A 21,763-nucleotide genomic window follows, 5' to 3' on the forward strand; every position below is an offset into this window, starting at 1 on the left:
ATAGGTAAGGGCCTTTCCCCACACCAGTTTAAAGCATAGGCAAGAGAACTTGAATATTATTCGCGCCTCCATTGGTAACCAGTGTAGCAGTTTGTAGTAGGGGCTATCATGCTCGCTTTTCTTTAGTCCGAATATTAAGCGGACGGCCGTGTTCTGCACTATTCTTAATTTTTTTACTGTTTTTTTAGGTAAACCCACATAAATGATGTTGCAGTAGTCCAATGTGGAAAGGACCAATGACTGAACCAGAAGTCTAAAAGATAGAGGGTCGAAATATTTTTTAATGGTCTTCAATTTCCATAGTGCATAAAAGCACTTTTTTGCCACCAGGTTTGTGTGTTCGATCATGGTCAGGTGGGTGTCTAATGTGACTCCTAGTATTTTTATGGTTTTTGTTATTGGGTAATTGTGACCATTTAGGTGTAAAGATGTTCTGGTAATTTTATCCTTTGGGCTTGCCAGGAAAATTTTTGTCTTTTCTGTGTTTAATTTCAATTTAAAATTTATTGTCCACTGTTCGATTTTGGTCATGATATGGGTAATGTGTTCTAAAGTTTCGTTGGTCACGTTATTCAGCGGAATTAAAATAGAGATAGCATCAGCATATATGTAGTATTTTAGGTTTAACTTTTGTAATAGATGACCTAAAAATGAAATGTAGATATTAAATAAGTGGAGAGCTTTGGGGCACCCCCGAAGGATTTTTCCAAGAGCTGGAGTATTTCCCATTGCAGACTACTTGATATTATCTTTTGGTCAAAAAACCCTGAAACCGGTTCAAAACTGTTCCCGAGAGCCCCAATGCATCCAAGCAAAGTAGCATTATTTCATAATCCACTAGGTCAAAAGCACTGCTGAAATCTAGTTGTAAGATCAGAGCACTAGTACCTTTGCTAAAGAGACCGTAAAGGTGATTGAGTATTGAAACTAACACTGTCTCTGTGCTGTATCCTTTTCTGAATCCTGATTGGTGTTCACTAAGGATGTTGAATTCACTAGTTCCATATTGACCAGTCCTTCCAGTAGTTTTGTGAATAAGGGGATACTTGCTATGGGCTTGTAATTGGACTTCAATGCAATAGAGTTTTTCTGGTCTTTAGGGATTGGTGTGATCAGGATGTGTCCCGTTTCCTCATGATATGTCCCTCTGATGAGAGTGGTTGTTATCCAGTTAAATAAATCCCTTTTAAATTCAGGTACTGCCACTTTCATGATCTTGGATGGGCATTCGTCTAGCAAGCAGTTCACGGAGCGCACGGATTAAAGTTAGAATTTTTTTTTTTTTTTTTTTTGAAAAAAGAAGAAAACAAAGAAAGAAAACACAAATAACGCAGCGACTGCGTCGAAATTCCGCACACAGCCGCGGCGACAGAAGGCAATACGAGCACAAATTATCCACAGGGCTTCTGGCTCCGCGGATGAAAATGAACTGAGGACCACGAGGTGGAGATGCGCCCTCTAGTGGCGAGAAGGCTAGCACATGCGTGGTGCAGTGTGCAAACTTGAAACTTCTAGCAAGTTTGCTTGAAAAGCTGTCCGCGCTGGGGCTCCGTAGATGACGTCACCCATGTGTGAGAATATATGCCTGCTGTCCCTGGATAACACCTGTTACGGTAAGTAACTGTGCTTTTTGGTGTATTTGTTAAACAAAGTGAGGAATTGATGCCAATTAGGGAGCTCAAAATGATCCCAGAGCATGTCTACTCTGGACACCCTTTCATGTGGTCTGAACTGGAATTCGAATTCAGGTGTGGGTGTATGTATTGTTGCTGTTAAGTTTAAAATTTTGTTGTTGAAATAGCTGGCCAGGGTATCAACCGATGGTATGCGTTCATTATTCTTTTTTAGAACCTGTGTTGTGTCTGTTAACCTATTTACCATTTTAAACAGTTCTCTGGAATTTATTTTAGTTGTTCCTATTTTCTGAACTTAGTGTTTTGAACGCTTTTCTTTTATCAGAGTTTTGTATTTCTTCATTTTTTCTTTCTAGTTTCTTTTATCTTCCTGTTTATTTTTTTTAAGCCATGTTCTTTCTAGCTTTCTCAATTCCTGTTTAATAACTAGTAGTTCGGAATTGAACCACTCTTTTGATACCCTTTCTTTCTTTTCGTATGTTTGAATAGTTGTTATTTGGTTTAATACTTCTTTGCTGAACTTTTCCCATTCAGCAGGATTTTGGGATGTAATCCGTAATGTGTCCAGAATTCAATTGGATTTATAATGCCTCTACTGGTGACTATTTTCTTCTTTGTGTTTTTGCATATGTGTTTTGCAAAAGATTGTTTCTTTTTCCAGTGTAAATCAAAATTGCAATTATAATGGTCTGACCATATGCATTTCTCCCATGCTCCTATACAATATTGGATCTTTGGTTCAGGGATGTCTTTGTGTGAAAAAGTGACTATGTCTAGTTGGTGTCCCTTTTCATGTGTTTCCTCCGTATCTGGTATTATAAAACCAAGGGTTGTTAGGAACGTATTAATTTCTGTCACTTCTGGTTTTCCCACTTGCTCTAGATCAGGGGTCTCAAAGTCCCTCCTTGAGGGCCGCAATCCAGTCGGATTTTCCCCATGAATATGCATGAGATCTATGTGCATGCACTGCTTTCAATGCATATTCATTGGGGAAATCCTGAAAACCCGACTGGATTGTGGCCCTCAAGGAGGGACTTTGAGATCCCTGCCCTAGATGTATGTTTATGTTGCCCAGTAATAGATTATATGGGCCCCTTAAGGTGTTAGCCCTGAGGAATTCAAATAATTTTTCTTTGGCTCTTGTCCATTTTTGGGGGGGATATAAAAAAGTGTCATTGCTAATGGTTCTTCCAATTCGGTGTTAGTGATATTACAAGTTAGGATTTCCAATTCTTCTGTAGTTTTAAAATCTTTTCTGCTAAAATTGAAAAATTATTTTAAGATTATTGCTAACACCTCCCCCTTTTTTCCAACTTCTAGCTAGTGGAATGATTTTATAACACTGTGGTAACATTTCTTTCATTATAACATTTGTATCAGATACCATCCATGTTTCAGTTAGGAATAGGAGGTCTGGGTTCTTTTGTTCGATCCAATCATATATCACCTGTGCCTTGTTTCTCACGGAACAGGCGTTCAGATAATATCCCTTGAAATTCCCATAGTGTGTTATGGTAAGAGTTTCTGTGTATTCTAAGTTTTTAAAAATTCTATTCTTGGTCTTGTTTCTGTGTGCTTTGGAAGGTTTGTGAGTGGTATTGGCCACAGGGATTTGTAGCGGACCTAGTTCAGAACAATCATATAAAAATTAGTGTGCACCCGATAGTTTGTTCGTCTTAGTTGACCTATACCAAGAAAGGTGAACTGGTATTGGTTCAGGGGGCCTTTCATCGTTGCACCAGCATCTATAACAAATTAAATAAACTATTCCCAGTATTATCTTCAATTTGTTAACAGCTGCCATTTTGGTTGAATCTGAAAATGCCTGTGAAGATCAGTAGGAAAATTGAATTCCTATTCTACTAGATTCTACCCGTTATTGGTCTTTATGTTAGTTAGATGTTTAGTGTTCTACCTGCTAATAGTACTTTGTATTAGTTCGGTTTTTTGAGTAGGAATTGTTATGCTGCCATTTTGGCTAAGACATTGATGCGTATAATAATTCAGTATGGATTTACATAATTCTTATATAAACCGAATCAAGCTCCTATTTTTAGGAGATGATTTGGTATATAAGACTAAGAATTAGATTAGATTGACATTATGCCGAATAATATCCAAATTTTACAGAAAATTTGAGTAATGTTCTAACAGTTATGAGTTTCATGTTAATGTACTAAACATGTTTTGTTGTTAAATTTTTCTTTTTCCCCTTCAGCTATTCCCCCTGTGAATAAGATTTATTTTTTTACCAGTTTCCACTAGAGTAGAAATGGGCAACTCCGGTCCTTGAGGGCCAGAATCCAGTCAGGTTTTCAGGATTTCCCCAATGAATACGGATGAGATCTATTTGCATGCACTACTTTCAATGCATATTAATTGGGGAAATCCTGAAAACCTGATTGGATTCCTGGACTTGTGAGAACTGATGTCAGCCACTCAGCAAGCGGTGCGGGACAGGCCGGATGCTTAAGAGATCGCGGCTGCCCTGCACTGCTGGAGATTCAAGCCGTGCACTGTTCAGCGAGGGGGCTTCAAAAAAGGTGGTGGTGGTGGTGGGGGGGAGATGATTTAAAATTAATACATAGGCCGCCCCATTTAACTAGGCCACGCCCCATACACGGGTTTGTAAAACCCATGTATAGGCTGTGGCCTATATATGGGAAAATATGGTAAGTGGCTTCCCAAGGTCACAGAGAGCAGGCTGGGATCGAACTCAACATCAGGGTACTGAGGCAGCAGCTCTAACCACTAGGCTACACATCCCCTCTCACAAGTGATGTTAAATTAACTTATATAATTACTTAAATATGCAATTCATGCAAACCAAGCCATATACCAGTTTGCAATACATTATAGGCAGATATTATCGTTTTTATCAAGTTCATTCATGTAAACTGGTTAACATTTACCAGCTCTGATTTTGTGATTGTTGATAACCATTTCTGAGGCTCTGTATAGAAAGGATTTCACTGAGAAGCAATAGCAGTTGCTGCTGTATCTCTCTTCCTTCTACAGGCATGTTTTGTCTCGCATCTGTAATTCAGGATGGAGCTGATGCTGTTTGTTGGGTAGTGCCTTAGATTATGATCTGAGCAGGAAACTGCAGATGCTCCTACAGTGTAAAGGCAGGAAGTATCACCAGTATCATCCCAAAAGCATCAAAAGCTTTGAAAACAGGAAATGCTATTTTTTGTTAGATAGAGGCACAACCATATCGGGTGATTCTGCTGTAACCTTAACAAATACTGCCAAGTTTCCAGTAAATGATTTGTGGAAGGGCTTCTTACTGAAGATGGAAGACATAGTCACTTTTAAATTCTAAAGGAAATATATATATTTTTCTTGAAACAACCCCTGTAAGTGGAAGAAGAATTTATTTATTTATTTATTTATTTTTTTTTTTTGGGGGGGGGCATTTAAAACCTTGAGCTGAGATAAACCCTCAGGTATAATTTTTTTGGCCTTTGTTGTTATAAATTCATCTGAAGTCCTTTTTACTTGTTGTAGTAACTATGACAGAATAGTTAGGTCACTGTGTTAAACTCTTACACAAACCATAAGGGACCTACTACTGCTACTGCTGAGATGTCTGTGGAAGATCCTGTGTCGGCACCTTCACATTCCATTTCAAGTGACGCCTTACATGCCTTTGCAGGGCAATGGAGATTTTGCTCCAGGTATGTCTCCACTATCCTCCTTGATCTGGAAAGATAGTACTAAGCAATATATTTTTCAATTTGTACATTCTAATGGGTCCCTGAAATCATTGGACGAACTTAAAAGGGAGCATGGTTGGACTTCTTCCAACTGGCTTTCTTATACTCAGCTCTCCTTCTACATTCGCTCCTTGCCAAAGGATTGTATCACTGATAGGAGAATGGAGTCCCTTTCTGAGGCCTTATGTTTGTCTGCACAAGTACCGATTCCCTTGAGATTCCATCATCGTCATCTTCAGGAGTGTTTGGGTGAGATACCTTATGAAACATATGCAGCCAAATGGACTCTAGACCTTCCCCGTGTGGTGACTGATCAGATGATTAAGAGAGGGATTCATGGAGCGGCCCATCTGACATCTAGAGCGTTATTGATTGAAATGAGCTATAAATTTCTGTTAACATCTCTACAGGTGTCCCTCGTACTTGTATCGGGCAAAACTGTGTGCAACTGATCAATGCCTTAAGTGTCACTACTCTCCTGCCACTCTTGGACATCAGTTTTGGTCATGTGCGAAGGTACAAGCTTTTTGGCAGCAAGTCCATCAACACATCCAAACTATGTGGCACTACAATTATGTGTTTAACCCGGTAATGTTATTTACCTTGGAGTCCCTTCCTTGCTCTTCTTCGAGAAGATTCTGGAGTTTTTTGGACTGAGCAGTTCTGTTAGGAAAAAAGTGATACTTCACTGCTGGATTTCTTCGGACTCTCCAACACTCGCTCATTGGCGCTCTCTGATGCTACAACAAGCCTCTATGGAACGCTTACATCTGCCATCTCTGGACTCTACGCTGGGGTGAGCATTTAGTACTTGCTGGGAGCCATTTTGGCACACTTTGACACCCAGAGCTCATAGTTATTTGTTGAATGCTTGACTGTTAATTTGTATAGGACACACTGGAATGGGGTATAATTTTTGGTTGGTTGGGAGGACGGGTACTACAAAACCGTTCAGAATTCCAAGACAAGATATTACTTTTAAAGTTTTAGATCTTCAGTTCTCAGAAACATAGTAACATAGTAACATAGTAGATGACGGCAGATAAAGACCCGAATGGTCCATCCAGTCTGCCCAACCTGATTCAATTTAAATTTTTTTTTTTTTTTTTTTTTCTTCTTAGCTATTTCTGGGCGAGAATCCAAAGCTTTACCCGGTACTGTGCTTGGGTTCCAACTGCCGAAATCTCTGTTAAGACTTACTCCAGCCCATCTACACCCTCCCAGCCATTGAAGCCCTCCCCTGCCCATCCTCCTCCAAACGGCCATACACAGACACAGACCGTACAAGTCTGCCCAGTAACTGGCCTAGTTCAATCTTTAATATTATTTTCTGATTCTAAATCTTCTGTGTTCATCCCACGCTTCTTTGAACTCAGTCACAGTTTTACTCTCCACCACCTCTCTCGGGAGCGCATTCCAGGCATCCACCACCCTCTCCGTAAAGTAGAATTTCCTAACATTGCCCCTGAATCTACCACCCCTCAACCTCAAATTATGTCCCCTGGTTTTACCATTTTCCTTTCTCTGGAAAAGATTTTGTTCTACGTTAATACTCTTTAAGTATTTGAACGTCTGAATCATATCTCCCCTGTCTCTCCTTTCCTCTAGGGTATACATATTCAGGGCTTCCAGTCTCTCCTCATTCGTCTTCTGGCGCAAGCCTCCTATCATTTTCGTCGCCCTCCTCTGGACCGCCTCAAGTCTTCTTACGTCTTTCGCCAGATACGGTCTCCAAAACTGAACACAATACTCCAAGTGGGGCCTCACCAATGACCTGTACAGGGGCATCAACACCTTCTTCCTTCTACTGACTACGCCTCTCTTTATACAGCCCAGAATCCTTCTGGCAGCAGCCACTGCCTTGTCACACTGTTTTTTCGCCTTTAGATCTTCAGACACTATCACCCCAAGGTCCCTCTCCCCGTCCGTGCATATCAGCTTCTCTCCTCCCAGCATATACGGTTCCTTCCTATTATTAATCTCCAAATGCATTACTCTGCATTTCTTTGCATTGAATTTTAGTTGCCAGGCATTAGACCATTCCTCTAACTTTTGCAGATCCTTTTTCATATTTTCCACTCCCTCTTCAGTGTCTACTCTGTTACAAATCTTGGTATCATCTGCAAAAAGGCACACTTTTCCTTCTAACCCTTCAGCAATGTCACTTACATACATATTGAACAGGATTGGCCCCAGCACCGAACCCTGAGGGACTCCACTAGTCACCTTTCCTTCCTTTGAGCGACTTCCATTAACCACCACCCTCTGGCGTCTGTCCGACAGCCAGTTTCTGACCCAGTTCACCACTTTGGGTCCTAACTTCAGCCCTTCAAGTTTGTTCAACAGCCTCCTATGAGGAACTGTATCAAAGGCTTTGCTGAAATCCAAGTAAATTACATCTAGCATATGTCCTCGATCCAGCTCTCTGGTCACCCAATCAAAAAATTCAATCAGGTTCTTTTGGCACGATTTACCTTTTGTAAAGCCATGTTGCCTCGGATCCTGTAACCCATTAGATTCAAGGAAATACACTATCCTTTCTTTCAGCAACACTTCCATTATTTTTCCAACAACTGAAGTGAGGCTCACCGGCCTGTAGTTTCCTGCTTCATCCCTGTGACCACTTTTATGAATAGGGACCACATCCGCTCTCCTCCAATCCCCAGGAATCACTCCCGTCTCCAGAGATTTGTTGAACAAGTCTTTAATAGGACTCGCCAGAACCTCTCTGAGCTCCCTATAGTATCCTGGGATGGATCCCGTCTGGTCCCATCGCTTTGTCCACCTTCAGTTTTTCAAGTTGCTCATAAACACCCTCCTCCGTGAACGGCGCAGAATCTACTCCATTTTCTCGTGTAACTTTGCCAGACAAACTCGGTCCTTCTCCAGGATTTTCTTCTGTGAACACAGAACAGAAGTATTTGTTTAGCACATTTGCTTTCTCCTCATCACTCTCCACATATTTGTTCCCAGCATCTTTTAGCCTAGCAATTCCATTTTTTATCTTCCTCCTTTCACTAATATATCTGAAAAAATTTTTATCTCCCTTTTTTACATTTTTAGCCATTTGTTCTTCCGCCTGTGCCTTCGCCAAACGTATCTCTCTCTTGGCTTCTTTCAGTTTCACCCTGTAGTCCTTTCTGCTCTCCTCTTCTTGGGTTTTTTTATATTTCATGAACGCCAACTCTTTCACCTTTATTTTCTCAGCCACTAGGTTGGAGAACCATATCGGCTTCCTTTTTTTCTTGTTTTTCTTGATTTTCTTCACATAAAGGTCCGTAGCCATTTTTATCGCTCCTTTCAGCTTAGACCACTGTCTTTCCACTTCTCTTATGTCCAGAAGAGCATTTAACTTTCAAAAAATAGTTTGATTCTCCAAACTTCACACAACGGTGTATACTAGTTAAGGGCTCAGCAAATTAGTAATCAGAAAAGATTGCAGGAACTTCAGCAGAAAAACAACTGAGTACTAAAATGCAAAACATTTGCCTTAAACACCAATAATATTAGGCAATCTGAGTTGAATCAACGGTCTTCCACAGTGAAAGGATTAAAACTCTCTATTTCCCAGTAGTTAATGTACTTCTTTTTAGCAACAGGCATCACAAAACTCCAGTTTATATTCGGAAACACACTTTAAAAGTTCTTATCTATTTTCCTTTGAGAGTTCACATTCGATGTGAACTCTCAGGCCTTGAGCATGCGCACATGCTCAAGGCTCAGCACAGGAAGCACATCTTCAGGCACCGGCACCACGCACAGGACATGCTGGTGCCGGTGCCGCTGCGGAGGCTACAGCAAAGTAAGAAGAGGGTTCGGGTGGGTTGGGGGGACCGCAGGTCGCAGCGGGGAGGTGCCCGATGGCGGCAGGGGGTGCCGGATCGCGGGGGGGAGGGTGCCGGTTCGCAGGGGGGGGCGCTCGCAAATCAAAGCGCGCTCGGTTTCCGAGGCGCCGATTTTGCGAATGTTTTGCTCGTCTTGCAAAACACTCGCAAACCGGTGCACTCATAAACCGAGGTACCACTGTATTTCCCAAGCAAAGCAGATTGACGAGAATTTAATAAAAATTTCATGCAGCCCAAAATTGATCCACTTGAACCCGTTTTACAGCACTCGGGATTTTGTAGACTTCAATCATATCTCCCTTCTGCTGTCTCTTTGGCTTTTTGCCAGGTACAGATAACCTGATTGGCCACTGTGAGGATGGGCTACTGGGCTAGATGGACCATTGGTCTGTCCCAGTGGGGCTATTCTTATGTTCTTATGTCCAAGCTGAAGAGCCCTAACCTTTTTAGTCTTTTCTCATATGAGAGAAATTCCATCCCTTTATCATCTTAGTTGCTCCTTTTCCAGCTCAGCTATATCTTTCTTGTGATAAGGCAACCAGAACTGAACGCAGTACTCAAGTTGAGGTCGCACCATGGGGAGATACAGAGGCATTATAATAGTCCTAGTCTTGTAAACCATCCCTCTTTAATAATTCCTAGCATCTTGTTTGCTTTTTTGGCCGCTTCTGCACATTGGGCAGAAAGTTTCAGCGTATTGTCTACAATGACACCCAGATCTTTTCCTTGGACATTAACCCCCAAGGTGTACCCTAGCATCTGTTAACTATGATTGGATTATTCTTCCCAATGTGCATCACTTTGCATTTGTCTACATAAAATTTCATGTGCCTTTTGGACACCTAGTCTTCCAATTTCCTAAGATCCTCTTGCAGTTTTTTACAGTCCGCATGGTTTTTTTAAAACTATTTTGTACAATTTAGTGTCATCTGCAACTCTAACACTTCACTTGTCGCTCCAATTTCCATATCATTTATAAATAAGTTAAATAGCACCGGTCCCAGTACAGATCCCCCAAGGCACTCTACTATTTACCCTCCTCCATTAAGAAAAATGGCCCTTTAACTCTAACTTCTATTTTCTATTCAATAACCAATTCCTAATCCACAACTGAAAAATGCCTCCTATCCAATTACTCTTTAATTTTCTCAGGAGCCTTTCATGAGGAACTTTGACAAAAGTGTTCTGAAAATCTAGAAACACTACATCAACCAGCTCACCTTTATCCACGTGTTTATTCACACCTTCAAAGAAGTCAAGCAAATTGGTGAGGCAAGATCTTCAATGGCTGAACCCATGCTGACTCTTGTCCCATTAAATCATGTTAGTATATTCGTTCCACGATTTTATTCTTTATAATTGTTTCAACTGTTTTGCTCAGCATTGAAGTCAGGCTTACTGGTCTATAATTTCCCAGATCTCCCCTGGAGGCCTTTTTTAAAACTGGCATAAAATTGGCCACCCTCCAATCTTCAGGTACTACAGACGATTTTAGCAACAGGTTACAGATCACTAAAAGCAGGTCAGCAATTTAGAAACATAGAAAAATGACGACAGATAAGGGCCATAGCCCATCAGGTCTGCCCACCCAAGTCTACTTTCCTAGAGACCCACGCCTAATGACCGATCTCCTTAACTTAACCCTCTAATGGATCCCACATGGGCATCCCATTTGCTCTTAAAATCTGGCACGCTGTTGGCCTCGATTACCTGCACCGGGAGCTCATTTCAAGGATCAACCACCCTCTCGGTGAAGAAATACTTCCTGGTGTCGCCATGAAATTTCCCGCCCCTGAGTTTGAGTGGATGCCCTCTTGTGGCCGAGGGTCCCTTGAGAAAGAGAATTTCCTCTTCCATCTCGATACGGCCGGTGATATGTTTAAACGTCTTGATCATGTCTCCTCTCTCCCTACGTTCTTCGAGAGAGTAGAGCCGCAAATTCTTCAGCCTCTCTTCGTACACTGGGATGTATACTATGTGGTCTAGGTGATTTCTCACTTTTTAACTTGTCAGTTTGACTTAGTACATCTTCCAGATCCACCGAGTTTTCTCTCAGTTCCTCCACTTCTTCACCCTTGAAAACCATTAACAGTTCAGGTAGATCTCTTACAACTTCTTCCGTAAAGACCAAAGCAAAGAATTAATTCAGTCTCTCTGCTATGGCCTTATCCTCCCTGAGCCAGCCCCTTTAGCTCCTTGATCATCCAACGTTTCCACAGATTCCCTCACAGGTTTTCTGCTTCTGATGTACCTAAAAAAATTGTTACTATGAGTTTTTGCCTCTTTGGCAAGCTTCTCTTCATATTCTTTCTTAGCTTTCTTTATCAATGCTTTGCATCTAACTTGCTAGTTCTTATGTCTCTTATTTTCTTCATTTGGATGTTGTTTTGGGCTTTAATAGCCTCTTTCACTTCACCTTTTAACCATATTGGCTCTCATTTTCTCTTCTTTTCACCTTTGTTAATACATAGAATACATCTGGTCTGGGCTTCCACAAAGGTACTTTTAAATAACATCCATGTCTGGTAGGCAGTCCTAACCTTTGCCACCAATCCTTTTAGCTTCTTTTTAACTATTTTCCTCATTTTATCGTAGTTGTCCTTTTGAAAATTAAATGCTGCTACAGTAAATTTCTTTAGCGACCACTCCTGATATCAGCTCAAATTTGATCATGCTATGATCTTAAGGTAGTGAAACAGGGTGATGAGGTGGTGATCAAAGCCAGGAGGGTCCAATACTGTATAGTGAGAAGCATTATTAGCAGAAGAAAGGAGATATTAATACCTTGTTCAAGTCATCAGTGCAAATTGAAGATTTATTTGTAGATAAAAAGAAAAGGCAACTGTGGAGATGGGTGGAGGGGACTGTCGGGCTAGGGGCAGGAGTGACAGGAGAAGAGGAGCTGAGTGAGGATCTGCTAAGGGGAAGAAAAACTCCATTTTGGAATACCTTACCTGCTGGCATTCAAACTTGAGAAAAGGTGCAAGTACCTCTGCAACCACAGTATGGCTGGGGAACATTGTGTCACCAAAGCTGTTGCTCAGGTTATAGCTTGTGTCTTTGTGCAGACAGAAAATGTTACCCAGAGGGAGCAGTTCCATGTGAAAGCTGTCTTTTGCTTGAATCCCTCATGAAGGAAGTAAAGGAACTGAGTGAGGAGGTGACAAGACTGTGAAGCATCTGTTAGAATGTGACGTACATCAATGAAATGTTTCATGAGGCATCAAAGATTTCCAGCAGTGGTGAAGAAGAGGCTGGACTCAGATTATGGGACCCTCCTGGATCGATATCGGAACTCCACCTGTACAGGAACTGAAGAACCGATGTGCAACGTGAAGGAGATGAGAGCAACCCAGGGAGAGGAAGGATTAAAGTTCGAAATCTTCAAAGTTGCTGGATCTGTGACCACTAGGAGGCATAAGGTAGTGGTGATTTGATGATTCCTTTGAGGGGTACAGAGGCATACGTCTGCAGACATGACATGATGTCACGGGAGATATGCTGTCTGCCTGGTGCCAAAATTCAAGATGTTATAGAGAGCTTGCTGAGACTCATCAAGCCTAATGATTATTATCCAGTACTGCTCATCCATATTGGCACTAATGATACTGCTAGGTACTCCTCCAAAAGTAGCAAAAGTGACTTCATGGCCCTGGGAGAGTAGGTGAAGCAGTCAGATGCGCAGGTGGTATTCTCGTCAATACTCTCTGTCTAGGGTTAGGACCAGGGCAGAGAAGCTTGCATCCTGGAGATGAATGCTTGGCTGTGCAGATGGTGTTGTTGAGATCAATTTAGCTTCCTGGACCATGGGATGATTTTGCAAGGGCTGATGAGCAGGGATAGTGTGTATCTATCAAAAAGGGAAAGAAGTGTCATCAACAGCAGACTGGCTAACCTACTGAAGAGGGCTGATTTATAAAAAGTGTCAGTTTTGTTATGTAGATATTTATTTTTATTTTTTTTGTTTGTGAAATTTTGAAGATAAATTAATCTTAGACAGTATTAATTTGTGATGTGATAGTGTTTTAGGGTTTGTGTGTTTAATTTTTCTTGTAACCCACAAACTGAAACTGAACACGGATAAAACCAAATTCCTGCTGCTAGAAAAAAACAAAGAACCTACCTTAACTGATCTGATGACAAATACAATCACATACCCAATACAGCCAGCACTCAAAATCCTGGGAGTAACAATAGACAGGAGATGCACAATGCAGACCCATACTAACAAAACCATCCAAAAAGCCTTCTACACCATGCGCAACCTGCGAAAAATAAGAAAATTCTTTGACAAAATACAATACAGGATCTTAGTCCAATCACTTGTACTAGGACTTGTAGACTACTGCAACAGCCTTTATCTACCCTGCCCCGCTTACATGACCAAACAATTACAGACAGTACAGAACACAGCTCTCAGACTTATCTACTCGCTAGGAAAATATGATCACATCACTAATGCCTATCTCGACTCACACTGGCTACCGATACAAGCAAGAACTCAATTCAAACTATACTGTCTATTATTCAAAGCACTAAACGGAACAGCACCACTCTACCTAAACAGCCGCCTAACCCGAAACCTCTCAACTAGAGTAAGGAGAACCCAGACCCCATTCACATACCCCTCACTCAAAGGCACAAAACGCAAAAAGCTATATGACAACCTACTTGCTACACAGGCTGCGAAAATTGACCCCATCATATCCAAGCTGCTGACCACAACTACGGACTACAAAGCGTTTCGAAAAGATATAAAAACCATACTATTCAAAAAACACATCCCAATATTATAATCTACCAACATCTTCTCTCCCTTCATAACCTCCTGCAACTCACAACCAACTGCAATTTCGTCCCCATAGGCAACATCCAATCTAGTTGCATCGGGCGAAATGCCAAATCATACCTAGAAACACAGTTTCCCCAAATACCGAAAAATCAGATATCACAACCTAGGAACAGACGATTTTTTTGGTAACATAAGATTAGGCTTTGTAATATTATGTAATGTAACATAAGGTTATGCGTTGTAATATAACATAAGGCTATGCTTTGTAATATCATGTAATGTAAGTTATGCAATGTACTGGAATAATAAGGTAAAATAACATAAATTAACTCTAAGTAAAGTCGTGTAAAGTTATGTAAGATAAATTTTGTAAGATAAATTATGTAAACTTAATGCAAATTATGCAAGCACGGTAAGGATAATGTAAAGTAACACAAAGTAACTCCACGCAAAGTTATGTAAAGTTATGTAAGAAAAGTTATGTAAAGTTAGATATGCAAAGTTTGTAAAGTTATACATATAATTGTATTGTCATCGCCTGGAAATGACCAGCCATCTTCAAATGTAATCCGCTTAGAACCGCAAGGCACAAGCGGAATAGAAATCACTAATGTAATGTAATGTAATGTAATTAGATTTTTGGATATGCGGGATATAAATGTTTAACTACTTTATATCTAAAGCATTCAGTTGAAACCCATATACATGGGGATTTGCCTCAGAAGCTGCCGGGCAATCATTGCTCCAGAGCTATGCAGGGAAACCCGAATAGCTCATTGGTTCACCTGCAACATTCTGTCATAGGCAACCCCTATTGTAATAACTCTAACGGTAAAGTAATTGAATAGTAATCCAAAAAATGTGCAAGCCACCCTTATCTGTTGCTTAACGGCAGACAGGCTTGATAATGTGATGCAGGCACTAGTGAAAACTTCCTCTCCAAGCAGCCAACGAAGGCCAACATTTCATGACTGGAGGTTATAGGGTGTTTGTTTGTATTTATTCTCCAGTTCCTCCTTATTTTTCCTTTTGGATATAAATGTTTTAAATAAATAACCCCCCCCCCCTTTTACTAACCCGCGATAGCGATTATTAACTCTTCGTTTTTGAAATAGCTTTGACCTGCAGTGAATGAAACGCTGCAATTAAATCAGTGAGAATCGGCAGGGAGGGGAGGAACGCGGAAATCCTCTATGAGCGTTGGGAGTAGCACAAAGCATTCGGCGCGGCTCCCTGCACTAATAACTACTTAAGCTTGAAGTATGGGAAACAAGATTCTGGATCTAGAGGCTGTGATGGAAGATGCTGAGTTGGCTTTAATGGCGATCACAGAGATGTGGTTCACGGAGAACCATGAACGGGATATAGTTATGTCAGGCTATAATCTCTGCAGGAAAGACAAAGTAGGAAGAAAAGGAGGGGGAATGGTATTATATGTTAACGATCATATTAAAGCCACAGAAGTACAGGATCTGCAAGGTAAGAAAGAGGCAGCGTGGATCAATCTGGAAAGTGAGAATGGAAAATGTTTTTACATTGGTGTGATATACAGGTCTCCTTCACAGACGGAAGAAGTGGACAGAAATTTAATAGTAGACATTCAGAATATAGCTGTAAAGGTTGTTTAAGGCCCCTCCTATGGGAAGGGCCTTAGATGTTTGGGCTGATCAGAGCCTTAGGCCCCTCCCCGCTGCATCCCAGGATGCACTGGGGAGTGGAAGGCTGCCATCTTAAGGGGGAGGGGAAGGGGTTGTCGGAGGCATGAGGGTGTCAGGGATGTTGCTTGGTGGCAGGAGGGAGTGGGCATCTCTCCCGCTGCTGGGTGGGGGGGTTGCTTGACAGTGCTAAAATTTTCTGATAGGTCTGAGCTATCAGCTATACCTCATTCCGAAAAAAATCTGAAAACTCATTTCTTAGGCATAAGCAAGTTGTCGATCTTCCCTCCCTCCCCAAGGACCCCCTTTTGCCCCTCCCTTTCCCCTCTTCCCCTCTTGATCTCCAATCAGTCGCTCTTACCTTCCTTGCCCCTCTTCCCCCCTCCCCTCTTGATCTCCAATCAGTCGCTCTTACCTTCCTTGCCCCTCTTCCCCCCTCCCCTCTTGATCTCCAATCAGTCGCTCTTACCTTCCTTGCCCCTCTTCCCCCCTCCCCTCTTGATCTCCAATCAGTCGCTCTTACCTTCCTTGCCCCTCTTCCCCCCTCCCCTCTTGATCTCCAATCAGTCGCTCTTACCTTCCTTGCCCCTCTTCCCCCCTCCCCTCTTGATCTCCAATCAGTCGCTCTTACCTTCCTTGCCCCTCTTCCCCCCTCCCCTCTTGATCTCCAATCAGTCGCTCTTACCTTCCTTGCCCCTCTTCCCCCCTCCCCTCTTGATCTCCAATCAGTCGCTCTTACCTTCCTTGCCCCTCTTCCCCCCTCCCCTCTTGATCTCCAATCAGTCGCTCTTACCTTCCTTGCCCCTCTTCCCCCCTCCCCTCTTGATCTCCAATCAGTCGCTCTTACCTTCCTTGCCCCTCTTCCCCCCTCCCCTCTTGATCTCCAATCAGTCGCTCTTACCTTCCTTGCCCCTCTTCCCCCCTCCCCTCTTGATCTCCAATCAGTCGCTCTTACCTTCCTTGCCCCTCTTCCCCCCTCCCCTCTTGATCTCCAATCAGTCGCTCTTACCTTCCTTGCCCCTCTTCCCCCCTCCCCTCTTGATCTCCAATCAGTCGCTCTTACCTTCCTTGCCCCTCTTCCCCCCTCCCCTCTTGATCTCCAATCAGTCGCTCTTACCTTCCTTGCCCCTCTTCCCCCCTCCCCTCTTGATCTCCAATCAGTCGCTCTTACCTTCCTTGCCCCTCTTCCCCCCTCCCCTCTTGATCTCCAATCAGTCGCTCTTACCTTCCTTGCCCCTCTTCCCCCCTCCCCTCTTGATCTCCAATCAGTCGCTCTTACCTTCCTTGCCCCTCTTCCCCCCTCCCCTCTTGATCTCCAATCAGTCGCTCTTACCTTCCTTGCCCCTCTTCCCCCCTCCCCTCTTGATCTCCAATCAGTCGCTCTTACCTTCCTTGCCCCTCTTCCCCCCCTCCCCTCTTGATCTCCAATCAGTCGCTCTTACCTTCCTTGCCCCTCTTCCCCCCTCCCCTCTTGATCTCCAATCAGTCGCTCTTACCTTCCTTGCCCCTCTTCCCCCCTCCCCTCTTGATCTCCAATCAGTCGCTCTTACCTTCCTTGCCCCTCTTCCCCCCTCCTCTCTTGATCTCCAATCAGTCGCTCTTACCTTCCTTGCCCCTCTTCCCCCCTCCCCTCTTGATCTCCAATCAGTCGCTCTTACCTTCCTTGCCCCTCTTCCCCCCTCCCCTCTTGATCTCCAATCAGTCGCTCTTACCTTCCTTGCCCCTCTTCCCCCCTCCCCTCTTGATCTCCAATCAGTCGCTCTTACCTTCCTTGCCCCTCTTCCCCCCTCCCCTCTTGATCTCCAATCAGTCGCTCTTACCTTCCTTGCCCCTCTTCCCCCCTCCCCTCTTGATCTCCAATCAGTCGCTCTTACCTTCCTTGCCCCTCTTCCCCCCTCCCCTCTTGATCTCCAATCAGTCGCTCTTACCTTCCTTGCCCCTCTTCCCCCCTCCCCTCTTGATCTCCAATCAGTCGCTCTTACCTTCCTTGCCCCTCTTCCCCCCTCCCCTCTTGATCTCCAATCAGTCGCTCTTACCTTCCTTGCCCCTCTTCCCCCCTCCCCTCTTGATCTCCGATCAGTTGCCTAGAGCTTGTATAGGTTTGTGCGACTCACAAATGGAAGATTAGATTAGCTATCAATTCTTACTTTCTTGTCATTGCCTGAGCCAGTCAGCACTCAGGCATTGATCAGAAAGTAAAGCAACAACATCTCAGACCTGTCAGCAAATTTTGGCTTCAAATGTGGCAGAGAATCACTCAGCAATTTATAGAGCATTGCTCGGAGTGCTCATTTTAATATAATGGCCTCGTACTACATTTGCATGGCAGTATCGGAAAGTGCTAGAAAACTTGGAAAAGACCACAGTAAGCCGTTTTAATAACCCACCGGCTGGAACCAGTTTAGCAAGCACGTTAAAGGTAGAATTTAGTTTTGAGAATTTGCCCTTCAGTGGGTGGGGGCAGGGCCAGCCTGAGTATATAGTTCCAGTTTTCTGAGTGGAAGTCAACAACTTGAGATGGCATACAGTTTTGACTGTTTTGATTTTATTTTCACTTCTTCTTTTTAGTTTATGATATATTTTATAATCTCACTTATTGTTTTACCACTTATTTTGTTTTATTTTATCATTCAAATTTCATTTAAATTTCTATTGCTTCAACGGTTCTCCCTCTGCATCTATTCTTATCTCCCCTCTTTTTTCAACCTTTCAAAGTCCTTTAGATCATTGTAGTCTTATTAGAATGTTTATTTTCTTATTTTTCTCATCTATTCTCTATTTTATTTCTTTATTACTCTACTAATTGTCATTTTTCCAGGTACTTTAGTTAGATTGTGAGCCTTCGGGACAGTAAGGGAATTTCTAAGTACCTATTTTACTTATAATTTTAATGCACCCTATTGTCTATTTTTCTGTAAACCGCTTAGAATCCTAACGGAGTTTAGCGGTATATAAGAAATAAATTACATTACATTACATTACATACAGTGCTCTGCCCAGTGACTGTTAAGCAGTGGTCTCAAACTCGCGGCCCGGGGACCACATGTGGCCCGCCAGGTACTATTTTGAGGCCCTCAGTATGTTACCATTGTTCTGGAACGTTGCCCACTTCACTGCTGTAACCTCATGCAAGCACTTTCCTGCATCTGTACGCGATTATCCTCTCCACTCCACCTCACAATTGTGTACAGACCCAGGAAAGCGCTTGAGTGAGATTACAACAGTGAGGCGGGCAACGTTCCAGAACGTAAGGTAACCATTGGAGGAGGTGCAGCAGCTTGTGCGTGTGTACGTAATCTTGTGAACTCTCGTGAAATTCGACCCCCTCGCCTGGCGGTGACTGCTTGATCTAAGATGGTTGGTTGTGTCCGGTGCTGGAGGAGGTGAGAGCTGAAGGTGGTTGCGATCGCGATCACCGAACACTTAAGGCACAAGTTTTCCCGGCACAATTCGGATATTGTTTCTCACCTCTACAAAGAAAGCCTAGCGGACTATACCAAAATCTTGTCTCTTGCAGTTGATACTTTAGATTAGAATCTAAATCACAATTTTGCATGAGGTAAAACTCTTTATAGTTTATAAATCTTTCTTTGATTGCTTCTGATAATTTCAGCCATATACATCTGAAAGCAGTGCAACATGCAAAAAGTGAAAAACTATCTCAACTTCACTTTCAGCTGTGTATAGCTGAAATTATCAGAAGCAATTAAGGAAAGATTTATAAACTATAACGAGTTTTACCTCATGCAAAGCTGTCATTTCTTTAATAAGACATTAACTATTTTGTCTGCGGCCCTCCAAGTACCTACAAATCCAAAATGTGGCCCTGCAAAGGGTATGAGTTTGAGACTGCTGCTGTTAAGCATGGTACTCGTGTAGAAAAGCCGTAGCCTCCATTTAATCTTTAATCAGGGTGTAAAGTTTTCTAGGTTTCACCTGCAGATCTAAAGAAGAAGGGAGTTTGTTTTGCAGCATTACTTTACTAGATTTTGCTGGGGAAAAAAAATCCTGTATATTTTCTTATTTTATATTTGAAACCTCAGATTGTAAATTCTCCTGGTGGTTGATAAATTAACAGTTTTGAATAGGGAGCTTGTCAGGCCTGATTTTTCCGTTATCTGGATAAATGGCTTAGCTGCTGCTGTATGTTGATATTCAGTCCCACCATCCAGACTGTGCCACTGGATGTCCATATAGATTGTTTCAGCTCTATCTAAACAATGCCAGGGCCATGTGTTGGCAGAGCAGGAAATTATCCTGTTAGTGGCCATATTCAGACCTCTAGCCAGATACGGTACTATCTGGATGAAGTTAAAATAGAAAACAGCACTTTGAATGTCACTACTATCTGGATAGCAGTGGCACTCAAAAAAACATCAGAATAACCATACTGGGTCAGACCAATGGTTCATCTTGCCTAGTATCCTGTTTCCACAGTGGCCAATCCAGGTCACAAGTATCAGGCAGAAACCCATGTACAGTAGTAGCAACACTCCATGCAACCAGGCCCAGGGCCAAGTAGTTGCTTCCCCCATGTCTGTCTCAATAGCAGACGATGGATATTTCCTCTAGGAACTTGTCCAAACCTTTTTTTAAACCCAGCTACGTTAACCGCTATTACCACATCCTCTGCAACAAGTTCCAAAGCTTAACTATTCTTAGAGAGAAAAATATTTCCTCCTATTTGTTTTAACTTCATTGAGTGTCCCTTGGTCTTTGTAATTTTTGAAAGAGTCAAAAACAGATTCACGTTTACCAATCTACACTACTCAGGATTTTGTAGGCCTCGATCATATCTCCCCTCAGCTGTCTCTTTTTCAAGCTGAAGAGTCCTAACATCTTTAGCCTTTTGTCATATGAGAGGAGCTCTTCCCCTTTATCATTTTGGTTACTCTTCTTTGAACCTTTCCTAATTCCACTATATCTTTTTTGAAAATAGCAACCAGAATTGAACAAAATGCTCAAGGTGAGGTGATATCACATCGAGATACAGAGGCATTATAACATTGCTCTTTACCATCCCTTTAATCAGTGTCCCATCAACCTTTTGCAGACACAGCACACTAAACTCGGGGCTGCAGCTGGAGGTCATCCGGAAATACATGGACGTCGATGCGATGATGTCAGATGCATGCATGATGTCATCACATCAGCGTATTCACAGAGGCCCTCCAGATGGGGCCCTGAGTCTGCAGTTGCTAAGCCAATGGGGTGGGGGTGGGGGGTGCTGGAGGAGAGGCGCCGGCTGACTAGCTACAGGATGTGCCTCTCACCGTGAGCGGTATGTCCTGTAAGCAGTCATCCGGTGGCGGTGTCTTGCAGCACACCCGAAATCTCGCCATGGTACACAGTTTGTGATGCACTGCTTTATATGGATATTCAGTGACACTGAGGGTCTGTGAATTTAACCACAGTAACTGGTGTTTAAAACAAACATCAACCATGGTGTTTACATATTGACATGAAAGTCTTTAAAGCAGGAGTGTCCAACCTTTTGGCTTCCCTGGGCCGCATTAGCCGAAAAAAATGTTTCTGGGGCCGCACAAATGCGCAAACGCTGCAGCAAGACAGAGGAGGGAGCGGGCAACACGGTAAACGCCCGGGGGCAGCAGAGGAAAACTCTGCATCACCCTCGACCAGGGCCGCACAAAATACTTCACGGGGCCGCAGGTTGGACACCCCTGCTTTAAAGAATGGTGGTAGATACATGTTGCGGGGCTGCTCAAAGGCCATCCTTGTAGCAGCATAAGGAGGTCTCTAAGCATGAAGTAAAAGATCACATTATGTTTTGAATGTGATGTTGTAGTGGGGCACTGGCACTGCCCAAATGTTAAAGATTCATGTGTTAGCTCTTGTGCCTCACAGCACACTGGAGGCATGTGTATATATGGAAGGAGAGATGGAGAACTACATTCTGTGATGCTCCAAAGAGGACTCGGGAATATCAGGAAAGGGGAGAGTGTGGCGCAGTGGTTAAAGCTACAGCCTCAGCACCCTGTGGTTGTGGGTTCAAACCCACGCTGCTCCTTGTGACCCTGGGCAAGTCGCTTAATCCCCCCTTTGCCCCAGGTACATTAGATAGATTGTGAGCCCACTGGGATAGATAGGGAAAAATGCT

At 42.8% G+C, this 21,763-nt stretch overlaps 1 protein-coding gene across 2 annotated transcripts in view; it reads left to right on the plus strand.

The window, feature by feature from the left end:
* The window catches only part of ESYT2 (extended synaptotagmin 2), a 235,104-nt gene that overhangs the window by 31,346 nt on the left and 181,995 nt on the right, over positions 1-21,763 (plus strand). The window lies entirely within an intron of this gene.

This window comes from Geotrypetes seraphini, chromosome 2 (assembly GCF_902459505.1).
Source record: "Geotrypetes seraphini chromosome 2, aGeoSer1.1, whole genome shotgun sequence".
Lineage (NCBI taxonomy): Eukaryota > Metazoa > Chordata > Amphibia > Gymnophiona > Dermophiidae > Geotrypetes > Geotrypetes seraphini.